The following is a 25,233-nucleotide window of genomic DNA, read 5'->3' on the forward strand; positions in this document are numbered from 1 at the left end:
CGCAGGGAGGCAGCGGCAAGGGTAGATCGGCAAGGGGGAGCGCCCAAGGGGCGAAAAAACCAGGGAAAAAAGCAAGGCACAAACAGTAAGGAAAAGTTCAAACAGTCACAAAATACAATTCTGGCACAAATTACAATCAGGGTACAGCAATCAGAAGGGGCACATCGGGGGCAGAAGCTCAAGGAGGCAAGGCGCTGAAACAAAAGGAAAAAACACTTACAGGACGGCAAAAAGCGGCACACGGGTCAAGTGAAGCTTAAACAGAGCCCACTAGACACTAGGGATGAGGCGCAGGAGGATGCCTGCGGGTGGAGGAGGGCCTAGAACACGCTAGCAGCAGCGTGGACGGGGGTCAGGGGCACGAGACAGCAGGGTGGTGCTGCGGACGTGGGGGGCGAGCTCTAGACCTAAAGCAGGTCAGAGGTCTACACCACACTATTCTTTACTACTGCACTCTATGCCACTACACTGCACCCTATGCCACTGCACTCTAGGCACTATACTCTGCACTGCACCACTCTACGCCACTGCACTCTGCAACGAGTCTACTCTGCACTCTATGACACTGCACCACTCTGCATTACTGCACTCTCTGCCACTCTATTGTATGCCACTCTATGCTACTCTACCACATGCCACTGCACTCTAAACTACACTGTACACCACTACCTTCTACTCTGCAACACTGCACTCTCCGCCACTGTACAGCAATTTACTCTGTACTACTGCATTCTACGCTACTGCACTCTATGCCACTCTACATCAATCCACTCTTCGCAACTGCACTGTACAGCACTATAATCAACTCTGCACCACTCAACACTACGCCACTGCACTCTCTGCCAAACAAGTCTACTCTGCACTCTATGCCACTGCACCACTCTACACTACTGCACTCTGCCACTCTATTGTATGCCACTCTAATCCACTCTACTTTGTCCCATGCCACTGCACTCTACACAACTGCACAGTACCCCACTGCACTGTACTCTAAATGAACTTCACGCCACTATGCCACTAACTTATAGCCATGCTAAACAGCAGCCACTCTGGTCAAAACACATTGGCAAAGCCAATAACTCTTGCGTAGACAAGACCTATTGGCTTTGCCAATGCCTGTTAGTACTATGAGGTAGGATGTCCCTGAAAGAACTGTAAATGTGTAAGTCCTTGTTTTAAACATGCAACTGATGCCTCGTCGGGGGTAGTAAACGTTATATAAATACAATTAAATCATAATATAGGCTGCTACAAAATGTGCAAATACATTCCAGTTAAATTTAAAAAAAAGTGTTTTTCAAATACAGATTTGATTAATATATAGTTTATACCTAATACTAACATTATTTATAACAGTCTAATAAAACCACACACTCCACAGCTCACCTTGGAACACCATTACAGTATCTCTCTGAAAGAAAATATCTTTGCTATTAAAAAACTTCAAGTGACTCCTTTGGTTAAAGTCAATGCAGGTTTTCAATCCCCTTTATGTTTGCAGATTTACCAGTTGCCCACGTTTGAAATGCGTGGGGCGTCCCGAGCTGCTTCTAACGGCCCAATGAGGTACCGTGACGCAGCTCGGGAACAGGTAACTAGAAGGGCAGTGACACAAAAGAAAGTTAGTGAAAGAGGAAAGTCGAGATTATATATATAGAATATATAATCGGCACGAGTACTGACCTTAAAGAAGGGGTAGCGCCGCTCCGACGAGTTTGTAACGCGGTACTGCTGCTCCGACCGCAATCCGTTGTGCCCCTGGCGATGCGACCGTTAAAATGAAAAACGCGCATGCGCATGCGCGTCATCCGCGATAAAAATTCAAAGCGCGCATGCGCTTCCGAAGTGCCCGTTGAGGGGAGCAGTTTAAGACGGCGAAATTGACCAAATCGCCGGTGCGCATGCGCACAGTTCTGCGCATGCGCACATAATAGAGCCGACCCGATTCGGACGGGGAGCGGCAGACCTCCCCACCAGCTGCTTGTGCTGTCGCTGCCTCCGGTCACCCGGAAGTAAAACTCTTCAGCACTTCCTGACAGAGGACGAAGTGGGAGCTTCGAGGTGACATAGGAGGTGAGGCCTGGGGGGCCGGGGCGGGGGAGAGCGGCCGGTGGGCTTTAAGGGGACAGTCAAGACAAAGAGTAGAGAGTTTCCCTTTCATATATATATCTCTAAATATAATATCCAAGTATTCTTCTTGTAAAATCTCTAACGCTTGTTTGGCCTCATGGTAGTTCTCTCAGTGATGGAGGAGCTTCTAAGGCAGAAGAATGATACCCTGAATATGAGCCTTTAGTTCTCTTGTATCTCAGCTGCGGTTCAGTTTTACACCCACCGGTGAAGGTGACAATAAAAGGCCTCTCGTCCCTGTGTTACACCCACCAGTAAAGATGACAATAAAAGGCCTCTCGTCCCTTTGTTACACCCACTGGTGAAGATGACAATAAAAGGCCTCTCGTCCTTGCGTTACACCCACCGGTGAAGGTGACAATAAAAGGCCTCTCGTCCTTGCGTTACACCCACCGGTGAAGGTGACAATAAAAGGCCTCTCGTCCCTGTGTTACACCCACCGGGGAAGGTGACAATAAAAGGCCTCTCGTCCCTGTGTTACACCCACCGGTGAAGGTGACAATAAAAGGCCTCTCGTCCCTGCGTTACACCCACCACTGAAGGTGACAATAAAAGGCCTCTCGTCCCTGTGTTACACCCACCGGTGAAGGTGACAATAAAAGGCCTCTCGTCCTTGTGTTACACCCACCGGTGAAGGGGACAATAAAAGGCCTCTCGTCCCTGCGTTACACCCACCGGTGAAGGTGACAACAAAAGCCCTCTCGTCCCTGTGTTACACCCACCGGTGAAGACTGTAGACGGGCGCTGCCGATATGCTGGACGCGCAAAATAAAACACGGACATAGGTTGCCTTGGCACTTTACTCACCGCAAGACCACAAGTGTCGGCAGCCGCTTTATTAAATAACCTCTGGGCCCGAGGCCCATCCCTTGTGACCCCAATGGCAACATTTTATCGGAGATCCCAGACTGTTCTCGAAATCCCTCCCTTGTTTCGGTTGGGCACTGAGGGATCTGTGCACTGCACTGCATCTTACTGCAATGTGAGGAATCTGTACACTGCACTGCATCTTACTGCACTGTGAGGAATCTGCACACTGCACTGCATCTTACTGCACCGTGAGGAATTTGTACACTTGCATCTTACTACACTGTGAGGATCTGTGCAACCGGCACTGCATCTTACTGCATTGTGAAGGATCTGTACAATGCACTGTATCTTACTGCACTGTGAGAGATCTGTGCACTGCACTGCATCTTACTGCACTATGAAGAATCTGTACACTGCACTGCAGCTTACTTCACTGTGAGGGATCTGTGCACTGCACTGCATCTAACTGCTCTATGAGAAATGTATGCACTGCATCTTACTGCACTGAGGGATCTGTGCACTGCACTGCATCTTACTGCACTATTAGAAATCTGTGCACTGCATCTTACTGCAATATGAAGAATCTGTTCACTTCACTGCATCTTACTGCACTGTGAGGGGTCTGTGCACTACATTGCATCTTACTGCACTGTGAAAGATCTGTGCTCTGCACTGCATCTTACTGCACTGTGAAGAATCTGTGCACCCTGCACTGCATCTTACTGCGCTGTGAAGAATCTCTGCACTGCATCTTACTGCAGTGTGAGGAATCTGTACACACTGCACTGCATTTCACTGCACTGTGAGGATCCGGTGCACACTGCACTGCTTCTTACTACACGGTGAGGAATCTGTGCACTGCATCTAACTGCTCTGTGAGGAATCTGTGCACTGCATCTTACTGCACTGTGAGGAATCTGTGCACTGCATTGCATCTTACTGCACAGAGGACCCTGTACACTGCACTGCATTGTAGGAGGCTGGCCTGGCTTATAGTGGGTACCTTGTGGTACTTACACCTTGTGCCAGGTCCAGTTATCCTTTATTAGTAGAATAGAGATGTTTCTAGCAGCTTAGGCTGTTAGAGGTAGCTATAGCTGAGCAGGTTAGGCTGAACTACGAGACATGCAAAGCTCCTACTATAACACTAATATCATATAGCACTATATCACAAGAAAACACAATACTCAGAGTTACTAAAAATAAAGGTACTTTATTTTAGGGTACTTGCACCTTGCACCAGGCCCAGTTATCCCTTATTAGTGTATAGGGTGTCTAGCAGCTTAGGCTGATAGATAATGGTAGCTTAGCAAAGCAGCTCAGGCTGAACTAGGAGACGTGTGAAGCTACTACAGTACCACTTAGTGTCATATGCACAATATCATAAGAAAACACAATACACAGTTATACTAAAAATAAAGGTACTTTATTTTTATGACAATATGCCAAAGTATCTTAGAGTGTACCCTCAGTGAGAGGATAGGAAATATACACAAGATATATATACACAATAGCAAAAATATGCAGTATAGTCTTAGAAAACAGTGCAAACAATGTATAGTTACAATAGGATGCAATGGGGAAACATAGGGATAGGGGCAACACAAACCATATACTCCAGAAGTGGAATGCGAACCACGAATGGACCCCAAACCTATGTGACCTTGTAGAGGGTCGCTGGGACTATTAGAAAATAGTGAGAGTTAGCAAAATAACCCACCCCAAGACCCTGAAAAGTGAGTGCAAAGTGCACCAAAGTTCCCCTAAGGACAAAATAGTCGTGTTAGAGGGAGAATGCAAGGAAAACACAAATCAGCAATGCAACAACGATGGATTCCTGTCTGAAGGTACCTGTGGAACAAGGGGACCAAGTCCAAAAGTCACGAGCAGCTCGGAGATGGGCAGATGCCCAAGAAATGCCAGCGGTTGGTGCAAAGAAGCTCTTACTAGGCTGAAGAACTGTGAATACTGCAGGAACGACAAGGGCTAGAGACTTCCCCTTTGGAGGATGGATCCCCCACGCCTTAGAGAGTCGTGCAGAAGTGTTTTCCCGCCGGATGGACGCCAACAAGCCTTGCTACACGCAAATCGTGTGTTTGGCATTTTTGGACGCTGCTGGGGCCCAGGAGGGACCAGGAGGTCGCAAATTGGACCTGCAGAGAGAGGGGACGTCGAGCAAGACAAAGAGCCCTCACTGAAGCAGGTAGCACCCGGAGAAGTGCCAGAAACAGGCACTACGAGGATGCGTGAAACGGTGCTCGCCGAAGTTGCACAAAGGAGTCCCACGTCGCCGGAGACCAACTTAGAAAGTCGTGCAATGCAGGTTAGAGTGCCGTGGACCCAGGCTTGGCTGTGCACACAGGCTTTCCGCCGGAAGTGCACAGGGGCCGGAGAAGCTTGCAAAGTCGCGGTTCCCAGCAATGCAGCCCAGCGAGGTGAGGCAAGGACTTACCTCCACCAAACTTGGGCTGAAGAGTCACTGGACTGTGGGGGTCACTTGGACGGTGTCGCTGGATTCGAGGGACCTCGCTCGTCGTGCTGAGAGGAGACCCAAGGGACCAGAGATGCAGCTTTTTGGTGCCTGCGGTTGCAGGGGGAAGATTCCGTCGACCCACGGGAGATTTCTTCGGAGCTTCTGGTGCAGAGAGGAGGCAGACTACCCCCACAGCATGCACAAGCAGGAAAACAGTCGAGAAGGCGGCAGGATCAGCGTTACAGAGTTGCAGTAGTCGTCTTTGCTACTATGTTGCAGGTTTGCAGGCTTCCAGCGCGGTCAGCGGTCGATTCCTTATCAGAAGGTGAAGAGGGAGATGCAGAGGAACTCGGCTGAGCTCATGCATTCGTTATCTGCAGTTTCCCCAGAGACAGAGACCCTAAATAGCCAGAAAAGAGGGTTTGGCTACTTAGGAGAGAGGATAGGCTACTAACACCTGAAGGAGCCTATCAGCAGGAGTCTCTGACGTCACCTGGTGGCACTGGCCACTCAGAGCAGTCCAGTGTGCCAGCAGCACCTCTGTTTCCAAGATGGCAGAGGTCTGGAGCACACTGGAGGAGCTCTGGACACCTCCCAGGGGAGGTGCAGGTCAGGGGAGTGGTCACTCCCCTTTCCTTTGTCCAGTTTCGCGCCAGAGCAGGGGCTAAGGGGTCCCTGAACTGGTGTAGACTGGCTTATGCAGAATTGGGCACCTCTGTGCCCAACAAAGCATTTCCAGAGGCTGGGGGAGGCTACTCCTCCCCTGCCTTCACACCATTTTCCAAAGGGAGAGGGTGTCACACCCTCTCTCAGAGGAAGTTCTTTGTTCTGCCATCCTGGGCCAGGCCTGGCTGGACCCCAGGAGGGCAGATGCCTGTCTGAGGGGTTGGCAGCAGCAGCAGCTGCAGTGAAACCCCAGGAAGGGCAGTTTGGCAGTACCAGGGTCTGTGCTACAGACCACTGGGATCATGGGATTGTGCCAACTATGCTAGGATGGCATAGAGGGGGCAATTCCATGATCATAGACATGTTACATGGCCATATTCGGAGTTACCATTGTGAAGCCACATATAGGTAGTGACCTATATGTAGTGCACGCGTGTAATGGTGTCCCCGCACTCACAAAGTTCAGTGAATTGGCTCTGAACAAGGTGGGGGCACCTTGGCTAGTGCCAGGGTGCCCACACACTAAGTAACTTTGCACCTAACCTTTACCAGGTAAAGGTTAGACATATAGGTGACTTATAAGTTACTTAAGTGCAGTGTAAAATGGCTGTGAAATAACGTGGACGTTATTTCACTCAGGCTGCAGTGGCAGGCCTGTGTAAGAATTGTCAGAGCTCCCTATGGGTGGCAAAAGAAATGCTGCAGCCCATAGGGATCTCCTGGAACCCCAATACCCTGGGTACCTCAGTACCATATACTAGGGAATTATAAGGGTGTTCCAGTAAGCCAATGTAAATTGGTAAAAATGGTCACTAGCCTGTTAGTGACAATTTGAAAGTAATGAGAGAGCATAACCACTGAGGTTCTGGTTAGCAGAGCCTCAGTGAGACAGTTAGGCACCACACAGGGAACACATACATGCACACCTATGAGCACTGGGGTCCTGTGTGACAGGGTCCCAGTGACACATACATATAGGCCACAACCTTATGAGCACTGGGGTCCTGACTAGCAGGATCCCAGTGACACATAACAAACATACTGAAAACATAGTGTTTTCACTATGAGCACTGAGGCCTGGCTATCAGGATCCCAGTGAGACAGTGAAAACAGTGACAAACACCCTGACATACACTCACAAACAGGCCAAAAGTGGGGGTAACAAGGCTAGAAAGAGGCTACCTTCTCACACAACCCCCCCCCAAACGAAGGACAATAAGGCTAACCTTGGCCAGTTGAGACTTTATTGTCTAAGTGGTGATAAGTAGAGAGTAGCTCTGCAATAGACTGGTTACTCCCTTTATCATCCACTATATGGTTACTTCCCTGTAGGGATGTAAACCACCCTGTTTGAAGTTTTTTAGCTAAGCAACAATGTGAAGATGTATTTTCAGAGTTTCTATCAGTAAGTTTTAGTTTAGAGCAGTGGGAATTGTCCACTGAACCTATTTGTAGTGATGGAAATGCCAGACAGGGATGCTGTCTCAGAAAAGCCATAGCTGGGCAACAACTTTGTCCATCTGGCTGGAAGAGAGAACAGGGATGCTGTTTCTCTTGAGTTGGAGCAGGGCAGGGATGCTGTCCTATGAGCTCCACACTAGGGCAGGGATGCTGTCCTAAGTGTTGTGAGGTAGTGCAGGGTTTCTGCACTAAAGTTTCTCTGGGAGGGTTGGAGGGATGCTCCATGTTAACTAAAATGGTGCTGTTTTTCTCACCAATGTTAGTTATCCCACAGAGAGGTACTTCCACCTCAGGGAGTCCAGCTTTGCCAGCTGATGATTCCCTTGGAACAGGTGCCACCCCAGGAGAGGTTTCTCCCACCACAGGAATGGTATCCTGAATGGTAGAGTGGTTAGGGGATACTGTGATACCCTTTTTACCTGTTGATGGAGAGGGATCCTGAGTTTTCAGGCCTTCTCTCCTTTGCTTTTTCATTTCAGTAGAAATGAGAGGGAACAATTCCTCAGGGATGCCCAGCATGGCTGCATGGGCATAAAACTCTACATCAGCCCAACCTGAGGCCTCTAGGTCATTACCTAAGAGACAGTCTACAGGTAAGCTAGGTGATACCACCACCTGCTTAGGGCCAGTAACTCCACCCCAACTAAATTGAATTATAGCTAAGGGAAGAAACTTAGTGGAGTTATGGACATCAATAATCTTATACTGTTGTCCAATGATGTGTTGTTCAGGAGGCACTAGGTTTTCAGTCACCAAAGTGAAACTGGCACCTGTGTCTCTGTAGGCCAAGGCCTCAACACCATTTATTGAAACTGTCTGCCTGTACTTATCCATTGTAAGGGGGCAAGCAGCCAGTGTGGCAAGGCCAATGCCACTAGGTGTGACAGAAACTGTCTTGGGACTGATTACATCAGTTTCCACTATGGACCCATAAGTGAACCCAACTACACCCTTTGCTTGACTGTTGCCAGCAGTCCCACCACTAGTACCACTACTGCTAGGGGCACTAGAGCTTGATGTATTAGTGGTGGTAGGCTCAGGGGGTTTACCTGGACAGGACTTATCCCCTGGCCTATGGCCTCTGTTTTTACACACAAAGCACCAGGGCTTTTTAATGTGTGCAGGTTGGGAAGAAGAGGAAGAATTTGTTTTATCCCCACCCTCTGAAGAGTGTTTAAGATTTGAAGTGGGATCTTTGGTTTTACCCTTATCCCCATGCTTATCTTGAGATTTTTCACCATCTTTCTTCTTATTGCCATCTTTGTCACCCCCTGTATGAACTTTTCTGTTCACCCTTGTTCTGACCCATTTGTCTGCCTTCTTTCCCAATTCTTGGGGAGAGGTCAGATCAGAGTCTACCAGGTACTGGTGCAACAAATCAGACACACAATTATTAAGTATATGCTCTCTCAGGATTGTGTTATACAGGCTTTCATAATCAGTAACTTTACTGCCATGTAACCACCCCTCCAAGGCCTTCACTGAATGGTCAATGAAATCAACCCAGTCTTGTGAAGACTCCTTTTTGGTCTCTCTGAACTTTATCCTGTACTGTTCAGTGGTTAAGCCATAACCATCCAGGAGTGCATTCTTAAGAACTGTAAAATTATTGGCATCATTTTCTTTCACAGTAAGGAGCCTATCCCTACCTTTTCCACTAAATGATAGCCATAGGATAGCAGCCCACTGCCTTTGAGGGACATCCTGTACAGCACAGGCCCTCTCAAGTGCAGCAAACCACTTGTTAATGTCATCCCCCTCCTTATAAGGGGGAACTATCTTGTGCAGATTCCTGGAATCATGCTCTTTTGCAGGATGACTATGGGGAATACTGCTGCTGCCACCATGGGTATCTAAACCCAACTTCTGTCTTTCCCTCTCTATTTCTAAAGACTGTCTATCCAAATCCAGCTGTTGCTTCTTGAGCTTCAGTCTGGTTTGCTCCACTCTCAATCTATTGAGCTCCCTTTCTAACAATCTGTCATCAGGGTGGGTGGGAGGGACATTTCTAGATACAGAGGTATGATGGGAATGAACAGAAGGAGACCTGTCCCTTACCAAGGGCACCCTAACAGCTTGGCTACCAGCATAATGTGAGAGCACATCATCAGTATGATGTGATTCAACCTCTGTACCAACTATGCTAGACTGTCTAGTAATGGGCAGGCTGAGAAGTTTCTTTCCTGAACCTTTTCCTGGGGGAGTCCCTGGATCAGATTGAGAACCATTAGCTACTTTTTCTACAGATTGGGCACTTATGGCCTTATCCTGCACTCTAAGCATATTAATTAACAGTTCTAAGGAAGGATTCTTCCCTACACTCAAACCTCTCTCTATGCAGAGACTCCTTGCTCCTTTCCAGCTAAGGTGATCATATGCAAGTTTGGACAGTTCAACTTTTTGGCCTGTGCCAGACATTTTTTAGAGAGAGTTAAAGTGATAGACAAAGAGAAAAAAGTTTTCAGAACTTTTTGGAAAGACAGAAAAAAACTTTTTAAACTTTTAAGAACTTTTTGAAAGTTTAGAAGTACTTTTCAGCACTTAGAAAAGAGTGAAAAGAGGAAATGCAAAACTTTTTGGCTATGTGTATATACACTGACCTTGTTTTGTATATTTTTCTCTTATGAAAAGTACAATGACAAGAGTGGTAAGTAGTCTCAAAGCACTTATCCCACCGCTGCACAACCAATGTAGGAGGCTGGACTGGCTTGTAGTGAGTACCAAGGGGTACTTGCACCTTGCACCAGGCCCAGTTATCCCTTATTAGTGTATAGGGTGTCTAGCAGCTTAGGCTGATAGATAATGGTAGCTTAGCAAAGCAGCTCAGGCTGAACTAGGAGACGTGTGAAGCTACTACAGTACCACTTAGTGTCATATGCACAATATCATAAGAAAACACAATACACAGTTATACTAAAAATAAAGGTACTTTATTTTTATGACAATATGCCAAAGTATCTTAGAGTGTACCCTCAGTGAGAGGATAGGAAATATACACAAGATATATATACACAATAGCAAAAATATGCAGTATAGTCATAGAAAACAGTGCAAACAATGTATAGTTACAATAGGATGCAATGGGGAAACATAGGGATAGGGGCAACACAAACCATATACTCCAGAAGTGGAATGCGAACCACGAATGGACCCCAAACCTATGTGACCTTGTAGAGGGTCGCTGGGACTATTAGAAAATAGTGAGAGTTAGCAAAATAACCCACCCCAAGACCCTGAAAAGTGAGTGCAAGTGCACCAAAGTTCCCCTAAGGACAAAATAGTCGTGTTAGAGGGAGAATGCAAGGAAAACACAAATCAGCAATGCAACAACGATGGATTCCTGTCTGAAGGTACCTGTGGAACAAGGGGACCAAGTCCAAAAGTCACGAGCAGCTCGGAGATGGGCAGATGCCCAAGAAATGCCAGCGGTTGGTGCAAAGAAGCTCTTACTAGGCTGAAGAACTGTGAATACTGCAGGAACGACAAGGGCTAGAGACTTCCCCTTTGGAAGATGGATCCCCCACGCCTTAGAGAGTCGTGCAGAAGTGTTTTCCCGCCGGATGGACGCCAACAAGCCTTGCTACACGCAAATCGTGCGTTTGGCGTTTTTGGACGCTGCTGGGGCCCAGGAGGGACCAGGAGGTCGCAAATTGGACCTGCAGAGAGAGGGGACGTCGAGCAAGACAAAGAGCCCTCACTGAAGCAGGTAGCACCCGGAGAAGTGCCAGAAACAGGCACTACGAGGATGCGTGAAACGGTGCTCGCCGAAGTTGCACAAAGGAGTCCCACGTCGCCGGAGACCAACTTAGAAAGTCGTGCAATGCAGGTTAGAGTGCCGTGGACCCAGGCTTGGCTGTGCACACAGGATTTCCACCGGAAGTGCACAGGGGCCGGAGAAGCTTGCAAAGTCGCGGTTCCCAGCAATGCAGCCCAGCGAGGTGAGGCAAGGACTTACCTCCACCAAACTTGGGCTGAAGAGTCACTGGACTGTGGGGGTCACTTGGACGGTGTCGCTGGATTCGAGGGACCTCGCTCGTCGTGCTGAGAGGAGACCCAAGGGACCGGAGATGCAGCTTTTTGGTGCCTGCGGTTGCAGGGGGAAGATTCCGTCGACCCACGGGAGATTTCTTCGGAGCTTCTGGTGCAGAGAGGAGGCAGACTACCCCCACAGCATGCACAAGCAGGAAAACAGTCGAGAAGGCGGCAGGATCAGCGTTACAGAGTTGCAGTAGTCGTCTTTGCTACTATGTTGCAGGTTTGCAGGCTTCCAGCGCGGTCAGCGGTCGATTCCTTATCAGAAGGTGAAGAGGGAGATGCAGAGGAACTCGGCTGAGCTCATGCATTCGTTATCTGCAGTTTCCCCAGAGACAGAGACCCTAAATAGCCAGAAAAGAGGGTTTGGCTACTTAGGAGAGAGGATAGGCTACTAACACCTGAAGGAGCCTATCAGCAGGAGTCTCTGACGTCACCTGGTGGCACTGGCCACTCAGAGCAGTCCAGTGTGCCAGCAGCACCTCTGTTTCCAAGATGGCAGAGGTCTGGAGCACACTGGAGGAGCTCTGGACACCTCCCAGGGGAGGTGCAGGTCAGGGGAGTGGTCACTCCCCTTTCCTTTGTCCAGTTTCGCGCCAGAGCAGGGGCTAAGGGGTCCCTGAACCGGTGTAGACTGGCTTATGCAGAATTGGGCACCTCTGTGCCCAACAAAGCATTTCCAGAGGCTGGGGGAGGCTACTCCTCCCCTGCCTTCACACCATTTTCCAAAGGGAGAGGGTGTCACACCCTCTCTCAGAGGAAGTTCTTTGTTCTGCCATCCTGGGCCAGGCCTGGCTGGACCCCAGGAGGGCAGATGCCTGTCTGAGGGGTTGGCAGCAGCAGCAGCTGCAGTGAAACCCCAGGAAGGGCAGTTTGGCAGTACCAGGGTCTGTGCTACAGACCACTGGGATCATGGGATTGTGCCAACTATGCTAGGATGGCATAGAGGGGGCAATTCCATGATCATAGACATGTTACATGGCCATATTCGGAGTTACCATTGTGAAGCCACATATAGGTAGTGACCTATATGTAGTGCACGCGTGTAATGGTGTCCCCGCACTCACAAAGTTCAGTGAATTGGCTCTGAACAAGGTGGGGGCACCTTGGCTAGTGCCAGGGTGCCCACACACTAAGTAACTTTGCACCTAACCTTTACCAGGTAAAGGTTAGACATATAGGTGACTTATAAGTTACTTAAGTGCAGTGTAAAATGGCTGTGAAATAACGTGGACGTTATTTCACTCAGGCTGCAGTGGCAGGCCTGTGTAAGAATTGTCAGAGCTCCCTATGGGTGGCAAAAGAAATGCTGCAGCCCATAGGGATCTCCTGGAACCCCAATACCCTGGGTACCTCAGTACCATATACTAGGGAATTATAAGGGTGTTCCAGTAAGCCAATGTAAATTGGTAAAATTGGTCACTAGCCTGTTAGTGACAATTTGAAAGTAATGAGAGAGCATAACCACTGAGGTTCTGGTTAGCAGAGCCTCAGTGAGACAGTTAGGCACCACACAGGGAACATATACATGCACACCTATGAGCACTGGGGCCCTGTGTGACAGGGTCCCAGTGACACATACATATAGGCCACAAACCTATGAGCACTGGGGTCCTGACTAGCAGGATCCCAGTGACACATAACAAACATACTGAAAACATAGTGTTTTCACTATGAGCACTGAGGCCTGGCTATCAGGATCCCAGTGAGACAGTGAAAACAGTGACAAACACCCTGACATACACTCACAAACAGGCCAAAAGTGGGGGTAACAAGGCTAGAAAGAGGCTACCTTCTCACAAGTGACAATATGCCAAAAGTATCTCAGAGGATACCCTCACTTAGGAGGTAAGTAATATACACAAATGATATGTACACAAACCAAAATCAGGTAAGTAACAGTAAGAAAAGTATTGCAAACAATGTAGAATCACAATAGAATGCAATAGGTAGGAATAGGCCTAGGGGCAACGCAAACCATATACTCCAAAAGTGGGATGCGAATCACAAATGGACCCCAGGCCTATGGTAGGTTGTAGAGGGTCGCTAGGACTGTTAGAAAACACTAAGGGTGTCCAAGATACCCAACCCCAAGACCCTGAAAAGTAGGTACCTAGGTACCATATACAAGGGGATTATAAGGGTGTTCCAGTGTGTGTAGGAAAGTACCATCTTGCCTGGCATGTTACCCACATATTTCACTGTATATATGTTGTTTTAGTCTATGTGTCACTGGGACCCTGCCAGACAGGGCCCCAGTGCTCATAAGTATGTGCCCTGTATGTGTTCCCTGTGTGATGCCTAACTGTCTCACTGAGGCTCTGCTAACCAGAACCTCAGTGGTTATGCTCTCTCTGCTTTCCAAATTTGTCACTAACAGGCTAGTGACCAATTTACATTGGCATACTGGTACACCCATATAATTCCCTAGTATATGGTACTGAGGTACCCAGGGTATTGGGGTTCCAGGAGATCCCTATGGGCTGCAGCATTTCTTTTGTCACCCATAGGGAGATCTGACAATTCTTACACAGGCCTGCCAGTGCAACCTGAGTGAAATAATGTCCACGTTATTTCACAGCCATTTACCACTGCACTTAAGTAACTTAAAAGTCACCTATATGTCTAACCTTCACCTGGTGAAGGTTGGGTGCAAAGTTACTTAGTGTGTGGGCACCTTGCCCCCACATTGTTCAGGGCGAATTCCCCGGACTTTGTGAGTGCGGGGACACCATTACACGCGTGCACTATACATAGGTCACTACCTATGTACAGCGTCACAATGGTAACTCCGAACATGGCCATGTAACATGTCTAGGATCATGGAATTGTCACCCCAATGCCACTCTGGCATTGGGGGGACAATTCCGTGATCCCCCGGGTCTCTAGCACAGAACCCAGGTACTGCCAAACTGCCTTTCCGGGGTTTCCACTGCAGCTGCTGCTGCTGCCAACCCCTCAGACAGGTTTCTGCCCCCCTGGGGCCTGGGCAGCCTGGTCCCAGGAAGGCAGAACAAAGGATTTCCTCTGAGAGAGGGTGTTACACCCTCTCCCTTTGGAAATAAGTGTGAAGGCTGGGGAGGAGTAGCCTCCCCCAGCCTCTGGAAATGCTTTGATGGGCACAGATGGTGCCCTCTCTGCATCAGCCACTCTACACCGGTTCAGGTACCCCCCAGCCCTGCTCTGGCGCGAAACTGGACAAAGGAAAGGGGAGTGACCACTCCCCTGACCTGCACCTCCCAGGGGAGGTGCCCAGAGCTCCTCCAGTGTGTCCCAGACCTCTGCCATCTTGGAAACAGAGGTGTCGGTGGCACACTGGACTGCTCTGAGTGGCCAGTGCCAGCAGGTGATGTCAGAGGCTCCTTCTGATAGGCTCTTGGTAGCCAATACTCCTTCCTAGGTAGCCAAACCTCCTTTTCTGGCTATTTAGGGTCTCTGCTTTGGGGAATTCTTCAGATAACGAATGCAAGAGCTCACCAGAGTTCCTCTGCATCTCCCTCTTCACCTTCTGCCAAAGGATCGACCGCTGACTCCTCAGGACACCTGCAAAACCGCAACAAAATAGCAAGACGACTACTAGCAACCTTGTATCGCTTCATCCTGCCGGCTTTCTCGACTGTTTCTAGGTGGTGCATGCTCTGGAGGTAGCCTGCCTCCTTCTTGCACAATGAGCTCTGAAGAAATCTCCCGTGGGTCGACGGAATCTTCCCCCTGCAACCGCAGGCAACAAAAGACTGCATCACTGGTCCTCTGGGTCCCCTCTCAGCACGACGAGCTTGGTCCCTGGAACTCAGCAACTCTGTCCAAGTGACTCCCACAGTCCAGTGACTCTTCAGTCCAAGTTTGGTGGAGGTAAGTCCTTGCCTTCCCACACTAGACTGCATTGCTGGGTATCGCGTGATTTGCAGCTGCTCCGGCTCTTGTGCACTCTTCCAGGATTTCCTTCGTGCACAGCCATGCCTGGGTCCCCGACACTCTAACCTGCAGTGCACAACCTTCTGAGTTGTCCTCCGGCGTCGTGGGACTCCCTTTTGTGACTTCGGGTGGACGCCGGTTCACTTTTCTTCTAAGTGTCTGTTCCGGTACTTCTACGGGTGCTGCCTGCTTCTGCGAGAGCTCCCTGACTTGCTGGGCGCCCCCTCTGTCTCCTCATCCAAGTGGCGACATCCTGGTCCCTCCTGGGCCACAGCAGCATCCAAAAACCCTAACCGCGACCCTTGCAGCTAGCAAGGCTTTTTTTGCGGTTTTTCTGCGTGGGAACACCTCTGCAAGCTTCTTCACGACGTGGGACATCCATCCTCCAAAGGGGAAGTTCCTAGTCATCTTTGTTCTTGCAAAACACCAAGCTTCTTCCAACAGGTGCCAGCTTCCTTGCACCCTCAGCTGATATTTCCTGGGCTCCTGCCCACTCTCGACACTGTCGCGACTCTTGGATTTGGTCCCCTTGTCTTACAGGTACTCAGGTCCGGAAATCCACTGTTGTTGCATAGCTGATGTTGGTTTTCCTTGCAGAATCCCCCTATCACGACTTCTGTGCTCTCTGGGGGTTGTATGTGCACTTTACACCTACCTTACAGGGTCTTGGGGTGGGCTATTTTTCTAACCCTCACTGTTTTCTTACAGTCCTAGCGACCCTTTACAAGCTCACATAGGTTTGGGGTCCATTCATGGTTCGCATTCCACTTTTGGAGTATATGATTTGTGTTGCCCCTATACCTATGTGCTCCCATTCAATCTATTATAACTTTACACTGCTTGCATTACTTTTCTTGCTATAACCTGCATAATTTTGGTTTGTGTACATATATCTTGTGTATATTTCTCATCCTTATACTGAGGGTACTCACTGAGATACTTTTGGCATATTGTCATAAAAATAAAGTACCTTTCTTTTTAGTATATCTGTGTATTGTGTTTTCTTATGATATTGTGCATATGACACCAGTGGTATAGTAGGAGCTTTACATGTTTCCTAGTTCAGCCTAAGCTGCTTTGCCATAGCTACCTTCTATCAGCCTTAGGTGCTAGAAACACCTCTTCTACACTAATACGGGATAACTGGACCTGGCACAAGGTGTACGTACCTCTGGTACCCACTACAGGCCAGCCTCCTACAGTGTGCCAATGAGAATTGGTAAAATGAGTCACTAGCCTGCAGTGACAATTTTAAAAGCAGAGAGAGCATAAACACTGAGGTTCTGGTTAGCAGAGCCTCAGTGATACAGTTAGGCACCACACAGGGAACACATACAGGGCATACATTATGAGCACTGGGGTCCTGCCTAGCAGGATCCCACTGACACATAGGCAAAAACAAACATACATACAGTGAAAAAGGGGGTAACATGCTAGGCAAGATGGTACTTTCCTACATGCATCTTTTTGCAGTGTGAGGAATTTGTGCACTGTACTGCATTTTACTGCACTGCGAGGAATCTGTGCACTGCACTGCATCTTATTGCACTGTGAGGAATATGTACACTGCATCTTACTGCACATTGAGGGGTCTGTGCCACTGCACTGCATCTTACTGCACTATTGGGGATCTGTGCACTGCATCTTACTGCACTGAGGAATCTGTGCACACTGCATCTTACTGCACTAGGAGGAATCTGCGCTCTGTGCTGCATCTTACTGCACTGTGAGGAATCACTGCACTGCATTGCATATTACACAATGTGAGGAATCTGTGCACACTGCATCTTACAGCAGTATGAGAAATATGTGCCCTGCATCTTACTACAGAGTGGGAAATGTGTGCACTGCACTGTGTCTTACTGCACTATGAGGGATATGTTCACTGCACTGTATCTTACTGCACTATGAGAGGTTTGTGCACTGTATGGCATCTTATTGCACTCTGAAGATTCTGTGCACGCTGCACTGCATCTTACAGCTCTGTTAGAAATTTGTGCACTGCATCTTAGTTCACTATGAGGAATCAGTGAACTGTTCTGCATCTTACTGCAGTATGAGGAATCAGTGCACTGCACTGCATCTTACTGCACTGTGAGGAATCTGTGCACTGTACTGCATGTTACTGCTCTGTGAGGAATCTATGCACTGCATCTTACTGCGCTATGAGGAATCTGTGTACACTGCACTGCATATTACTACAGTGAGGAATCTGTACACAGTTCACTGCATCTTACTGCAGTATGAGGAATCTATGCATACTGCATGGCATCATACTGCATTATTAGAAATCTGCATGCTGCACTGCTGTCTACTACACTATGAGAAATATGTGTACCCAGCACTGCATGTTAGTGTATTGTGAGAAATCTGTGCACAATACACTGATATTTACTGAACTGCGAGAACATGGTGCGCACAGCGCTGCACCTTACTGCACTATGAGGAACCTGTGCCGTCTTCTCTGTCTTCTTGCTTCGCTGCCCTTCTTCTTTCTTCTTTGCCTCATGCCATCTTCTTTCTTTGTTGCGGTCTTCTTTCTTCGTCGCTGCATGCCATCTTCTCTGTCTTCTTTCTTCATTGCTGTCTTCTAGGCTTGGAGTGCTTCAGCTTCAGCCAGCGGCGAGCAACTGCTACAGGAGGACAAGCTGCAGAGGCAGCAGAACAGCAGACCCTCGGTCATTGAGCGCAACATGCGCATCATCAAGTGACTGTACGGCTGCAGGGCGGCGCGGGAGGATGGTGAACCCATTGTTAAATGGGTCACCACATGCGAACACCCGCCCTCCATTTCATAACATACTCTTACTTTAGACACAGTCACGCCACTGCAACCAGCACAGGGTGCGTGATTGACAATAACCAGTGCTTTAAATGGGCCGGTACTGTCCGGTAATGAGTACCGGCACATTTTTATTTTGAGAGGGAGAGTACCTGCACTTCTCAAGGAAAACCAAATACTTTTAATTGGAGAGTGCCGGTACTTCTCAGAAACAAGCAGGTGCTCTGGTTCAAAGTACCTGCACTTCTATTTTTCCATTTCAAGCACTGACAATAGCTCAGTTTGTTATCCATGCACCCCTGATGAAGCAGAAAATGAAGGTTTTACATTTATTAACGCGTAAACGTAGTGTGAAATAATCATGTGTGACTTTAATCGAACTAATAAAGATTGTACGGGGACAAAATGTGCCCTCAGAGTAGTTTGCCATCATTTATAAGCGTGCTTTATATAACGTGGTGTATTAGAATTGCACTAATCCGACATAATCATAAACGTGTGCTACGATTTGCTCGTTGAAATGCTTTAGCTTAGCATTACTTTAGCGGAGGCTTTGGCCTAGTTGCCTGGTCTCACGGTTTAGATGCTCGTATTTTTCCACTGTGCTAATAAACGTGTATTTTTGCTTGAAGCTGTACTTTTCCACAGAAACCGTTCACATACTTATCTTAAGGTTTCGTGCCAGCCTGGCATATTTTCTCTTTACTTCAAGGTCGATTTGCAGGTGCGGACAATGGAGGCTCTGAAAGTGAGCTAATTGCTATACAATGTTGCAACTTGCGTACCCATCTCCAAGGATAATGTATGCTTAAGTAAAAGCTTGAGAACTGTCGTTTTTGATTGGACAATTTGAAGCTAACCTATGAACCCTCCAATGGAAGACCCTACTGGATTTGAACTGTTGTCTATAAAAACCAGGTGCACGAGAAGAAATGAGATCATTGCAGCCATTACCAGCTCGATACCTGCCATTTTGTAGACTTCGTAGCTATTATGGCCCACTTTGCTGCGACGCCATTTTGAGAGACACTTTGATGCTTTCTCTAATTGAGAGAAAGAGACTTTAAATGATTCTGGCCCTAGAGACTTTAACTTTGATTTGTCCCTTTGCATGAAGTAGTAGTTTTACCTTGCCGCCGTGAGGCAATTGCCCCGTCCACCCCTGCCCCTTTGCCCCGTCCCATGCCGATCGAAACGGTACCCATGCTGATCGAAGAACGGTACCTGTGAGACGAAGACTTCCTTGATTGCTGATCATAATTGGTAAATATGAAAGGAAATTGTACAATTGCATTGTGTTTCTTTTAGGTAACCAACTGCTGATTTTGATAAGAGCCCTAGTTAGGAGTTTTTCTAAATTAATGTTGCTAAATTGTTTTTGCATGAAGTCCCACATGCCGATGCTAATTTGAGGTTAGATGAAGATTCCATATGTCGCACGATGCAATTTGAGATCTTGTTATGCTGACTAAATGTATGCGATTAGTTCATTACAGATTATTGTATTAGTGATTTGCATTGCTATTATCGAATGCCTTGTGATTCAAATGCTACATAGATTGCACCTGTTTCGCCGCTATGGACAGCTATTAATGTTCATTTACGTTTATCATTTGGTGTTGAGACACATATATATTGTGCTAGCTTTGCTAATATAGGGAAATAAAATTCACTAACTTTGAATAAACTGGTGTGGTTATTCCTGACTGAAAGGTCAGGGTTCGCCGAAATGTATTCTGGATTAATTGTTAAGTGTTATGTCGATCAAGGTATTGCTTATGTTCGTTATTGATTATTGATTTTGAATGCAATCGATCGATTAAGAGTACAGAGAGTTCCCACTTAGTCAAAAGATTCATCGGCCTAAAGAGCGTCCGAACACAGGTAAATTATTAGTACGGACCGCTCTATCAGTAGATGGTAGCAGAGGACGGTTTCGTCTTTTGGGACCCTGTACTCCTAAAGTACATGGTGTTGAATTAACGGTTACGCAGTTTTGAGACCCAACTCGAGGAGTTGAATTAGATTTTTCTTGGGTAAAACGATTGACAGAGTGATGATGGGCTAGGTCCACCGCGACTTTCCCGGGATCTCGGAGCTTGCGAATGAAGAGAACGGAGGTGTGGAATCGGCGTTGGCGGTACTAGTGATGGTATGAGTGAAGTTAGGGTTTGCGCTTGCACAGCTTATTGCCGCAGGGTGTGTGGGAAGGTTGCGAGGATTTTTCTTTTTTAGAGGATAGCGGAGGTGCGACTCCGAGTGTAGAAGTAGTGAAGTCGTCGAACTTCATAGAGATAGCGGAGGTGCGGCTCCGAGGGTGAGAGTAGGGAAGTCGTCGAACTTCATGTGCGTGTGGCGCTTTGTGCATAAAAAGGTCCACGTGGTTGTTGTTGTTGAGACGGGCCCTGCGAGGTCAAGAGACTCCGGAGTATGTTGATCCATGTTGTGGTCTGGGCGGTTTAGTAGGTTGATCGGGCGTGGTCAACGAGTCGGTACGTGTGTTAGGGAGTGAAAGAAACTTCGACTTCGGGCTTTGACAAGATTCTAAGTGCACTAGGATAGATCATTGACAAGTTGAGAGTAGATCTGCGGGTCAGATTTGCTTGCGAACGTGGGGACTGAGAAAGACGGAATAGCGGCCGAGGCTAGTGAAAGGTCCCTAAGGTCCTGAAGCGACTGTGTTACCCTTCCTGTAGTAAACCGACAGATCTGTTTTATTTTTGGTAGCTCGCGATACATGCAAGAAGTTGTTACGAGAGGAGGTGAATGAAGGAGGACAAGCCGCGAGGCTTTGTCAGCCGCAGTGTGTGTGAGTGTGACGTCACTAGGAGCCGCGCTGGGATAGGTTGGTTGTAGAGAAGGGTCGCGCACGGATTGGACGCAGTCCGGGGGACTCGATTGGAAGGGGAAAGGCAAGCGAAGAGTATTCCGGGAATTAAAGTCACCTATTGATTACAAACTTTGTGAAATAAAAGACGAGAAAATGAAATTCTTTAAAGCATTTAGGAGTGCGATGAAGGGGGAGTCTTACATTAAAGCGAGCGTAGGAGAGGAGACGCCGCCCGAGGGCACACCAGCTTACATTGTAATGGAAGAGAAGGGGGTAGCTCCGTGTCTTTGGCAAAAGCAATGGCACAAGTTGACAGAGAAACATGGGAGCGTAGCGTTCCCGATACATGGGACATTCAATATAAGGATTCTAGAGAATTTGAGATTCACGATGTACGATATGAAGGTACCTCCAAGGCCAGCACAGTTTGAGGCTTTAGCGATTTGGGAACTAATGGCCAGACAGCAACAGCAGAAGAAGTTCGAGACCAGGATGAGAAAAGTAGAAAAGACACTAGCGGATGCTAGGTGGGATAATGCACAGAAGGTGTGGAGGTCAGATGTATTGCAGGGGATAAAACTGTTTCCAGCAATTACTAAGGAAGAAGAGGAGACAGGTAAGAAAGCTACCTGTAAGACGGACAGGAAGTGTTCCAAGGATAGAGAGGACGAGGAAAAGTTGAGAAGAGAAGAGGAGTTAGAGGATGAGGAGCTAATAATGCAATTGCTGAACGACCGTCCGCCGCCTTATGCGGAGAATGGACAAGGTCCAAGTACCAGTTCTGCCCCTCCGGCATCGGTACATGTAGGAGGCTGGACTGGCTTGTAGTGAGTACCAAGGGGTACTTGCACCTTGCACCAGGCCCAGTTATCCCTTATTAGTGTATAGGGTGTCTAGCAGCTTAGGCTGATAGATAATGGTAGCTTAGCAGAGCAGCTTAGGCTGAACTAGGAGACGTGTGAAGCTACTACAGTACCACTTAGTGTCATATGCACAATATCATAAGAAAACACAATACACAGTTATACTAAAAATAAAGGTACTTTATTTTTATGACAATATGCCAAAGTATCTTAGAGTGTACCCTCAGTGAGAGGATAGGAAATATACACAAGATATATATACACAATAGCAAAAATATGCAGTATAGTCTTAGAAAACAGTGCAAACAATGTATAGTTACAATAGGATGCACTGGGGAAACATAGGGATAGGGGCAACACAAACCATATACTCCAAAAGTGGAATGCGAACCACGAATGGACCCCAAACCTATGTGACCTTGTAGAGGGTCGCTGGGACTATTAGAAAATAGTGAGAGTTAGAAAAATAACCCTCCCCAAGACCCTGAAAAGTGAGTGCAAAGTGCACTAAAGTTCCCCTAAGGACAAAAGAGTCGTGTTAGAGGAATAATGCAGGAAAGACACAAACCAGCAATGCAACAACTGTGGATTTCCAATCTAGGGTACCTGTGGAACAAGGGGACCAAGTCCAAAAGTCACAAGCAAGTCGGAGATGGGCAGATGCCCAGGAAATGCCAGCTGCGGGTGCAAAGAAGCTTCGACTGGACAGAAGAAGCTGAGGTTTCTGCAGGAACGAAAAGGGCTAGAGACTTCCCCTTTGGTGGACGGATCCCTCTCGCCTTGGAGAGTCGTGCAGAAGTATTTTCCCGCCGGAAGGACGCCAACAAGCCTTGCTACACGCAAATCGTGCGTTTGGCGTTTTTGGACGCTGCTGGGGCCCAGGAGGGACCAGGAGGTCGCAAATTGGACCTGCAGAGAGAGGGGACGTCGAGCAAGACAAAGAGCCCTCACTGAAGCAGGTAGCACCCGGAGAAGTGCCAGAAACAGGCACTACGAGGATGCGTGAAACGGTGCTCGCCGAAGTTGCACAAAGGAGTCCCACGTCGCCGGAGACCAACTTAGAAAGTCGTGCAATGCAGGTTAGAGTGCCGTGGACCCAGGCTTGGCTGTGCACGAAGGATTTCCGCCGGAAGTGCACAGGGGCCGGAGTAGCTGCAAAGTCGCGGTTCCCAGCAATGCAGCCCAGCGAGGTGAGGCAAGGACTTACCTCCACCAAACTTGGGCTGAAGAGTCACTGGACTGTGGGGGTCACTTGGACAGCGTCGCTGTATTCGAGGGACCTCGCTCGTTGTGCTGAGAGGAGACCCAAGGGACCGGTAATGCAGCTTTTTGGTGCCTGCGGTTGCAGGGGGAAGATTCCGTCGACCCACGGGAGATTTCTTCGGAGCTTCTGGTGCAGAGAGGAGGCAGACTACCCCCACAGCATGCACAAGCAGGAAAACAGTCGAGAAGGCGGCAGGATCAGCGTTACAGAGTTGCAGTAGTCGTCTTTGCTACTATGTTGCAGGTTTGCAGGCTTCCAGCGCGGTCAGCGGTTGATTCCTTATCAGAAGGTGAAGAGGGAGATGCAGAGGAACTCGGCTGAGCTCATGCATTCGTTATCTAAAGTTTCCCCAGAGACAGAGACCCTAAATAGCCAGAAAAGAGGGTTTGGCTACCTAGGAGAGAGGAGAGGCTACTAACACCTGAAGGAGCCTATCACAAGGAGTCTCTGACGTCACCTGGTGGCACTGGCCACTCAGAGCAGTCCAGTGTGCCAGCAGCACCTCTGTTTCCAAGATGGCAGAGGTCTGGAGCACACTGGAGGAGCTCTGGACACCTCCCAGGGGAGGTGCAGGTCAGGGGAGTGGTCACTCCCCTTTCCTTTGTCCAGTTTCGCGCCAGAGCAGGGGCTAAGGGGTCCTTGAACCGGTGTAGACTGGCTTATGCAGAATTGGGCACATCTGTGCCCAAGAAAGCATTTCCAGAGGCTGGGGGAGGCTACTCCTCCCCTGCCTTCACACCATTTTCCAAAGGGAGAGGGTGTCACACCCTCTCTCAGAGGAAGTCCTTTGTTCTGCCATCCTGGGCCAGGCCTGGCTGGACCCCAGGAGGGCAGATGCCTGTCTGAGGGGTTGGCAGCAGCAGCAGCTGCAGTGAAACCCCAGGAAGGGCAGTTTGGCAGTACCAGGGTCTGTGCTACAGACCACTGGGATCATGGAATTGTACCAACAATGCCAGGATGGCATAGAGGGGGCAATTCCATGATCATAGACATGTTACATGGCCATATTCGGAGTTACCATTGTGAAGCTACATATAGGTAGTGACCTATATGTAGTGCACGTGTGTAATGGTGTCCCCGCACTCACAAAGTTCAGGGAATTGGCTCTGAACAATGTGGGGGCACCTTGGCTAGTGCCAGGGTGCCCTCACACTAAGTAACTTTGCACCTAACCTTTACCAGGTAAAGGTTAGACATATAGGTGACTTATAAGTTACTTAAGTGCAGTGTAAAATGGCTGTGAAATAACGTGGACGTTATTTCACTCAGGCTGCAGGGGCAGGCCTGTGTGAGAATGGTCAGAGCTCCCTATGGGTGGCAAAAGAAATGCTGCAGTCCATAGGGATCTCCTGGAACCCCAATACCCTGGGTACCTTAGTACCATATACTAGGGAATTATAAGGGTGTTCCAGTAAGCCAATGTAAATTGGTAAAATTGGTCACTAGCCTGTTAGTGACAATTTGAAAGTAATGAGAGAGCATAACCACTGAGGTTCTGGTTAGCAGAGCCTCAGTGAGACAGTTAGGCACCACACAGGGAACATATACATGCACACCTATGAGCACTGGGGCCCTGTGTGACAGGGTCCCAGTGACACATACATATAGGCCACAAACCTATGAGCACTGGGGTCCTGACTAGCAGGATCCCAGTGACACATAACAACCATACTGAAAACATAGTGTTTTCACTATGAGCACTGAAGCCTGGCCATCAGGATCCCAGTGAGACAGTGAAAACAGTGACAAACACCCTGACATACACTCACAAACAGGCCAAAAGTGGGGGTAACAAGGCTAGAAAGAGGCTACCTTCTCACAGTACAGAACAGTGAAACCCAGAGTTCAGGAGCGTCATCGGGATCTAAGGACCCGAGTTTATTGTTCACCCCGCAGATACCGCAGGTTAGGAGAATATATCCAGATGTGCCCATGCTGAAACCAGCAGAAAATTATCAGCCGCAGATGCCAGGGTACTACAGCAGTGATAATAGTACGGGAATGATT

General features: G+C 48.3%; 1 long non-coding RNA gene across 1 annotated transcript in view; it reads right to left on the reverse strand.

Annotated features, from left to right (window-relative positions):
- Positions 1–1,776, reverse strand: part of LOC138288418 (uncharacterized) — a 78,036-nt gene extending 76,260 nt beyond the window's left edge. The window contains exon 1 of the long non-coding RNA XR_011202390.1: positions 1,684–1,776. This is a non-coding gene — a long non-coding RNA (uncharacterized lncRNA). The remainder of the gene's footprint in view (positions 1–1,683) is intronic.
- Between the last annotated feature and the right edge of the window lie 23,457 nt (positions 1,777–25,233).

This window comes from Pleurodeles waltl, chromosome 4_1 (assembly GCF_031143425.1).
Source record: "Pleurodeles waltl isolate 20211129_DDA chromosome 4_1, aPleWal1.hap1.20221129, whole genome shotgun sequence".
Taxonomy (NCBI): Eukaryota; Metazoa; Chordata; class Amphibia; order Caudata; family Salamandridae; genus Pleurodeles; species Pleurodeles waltl.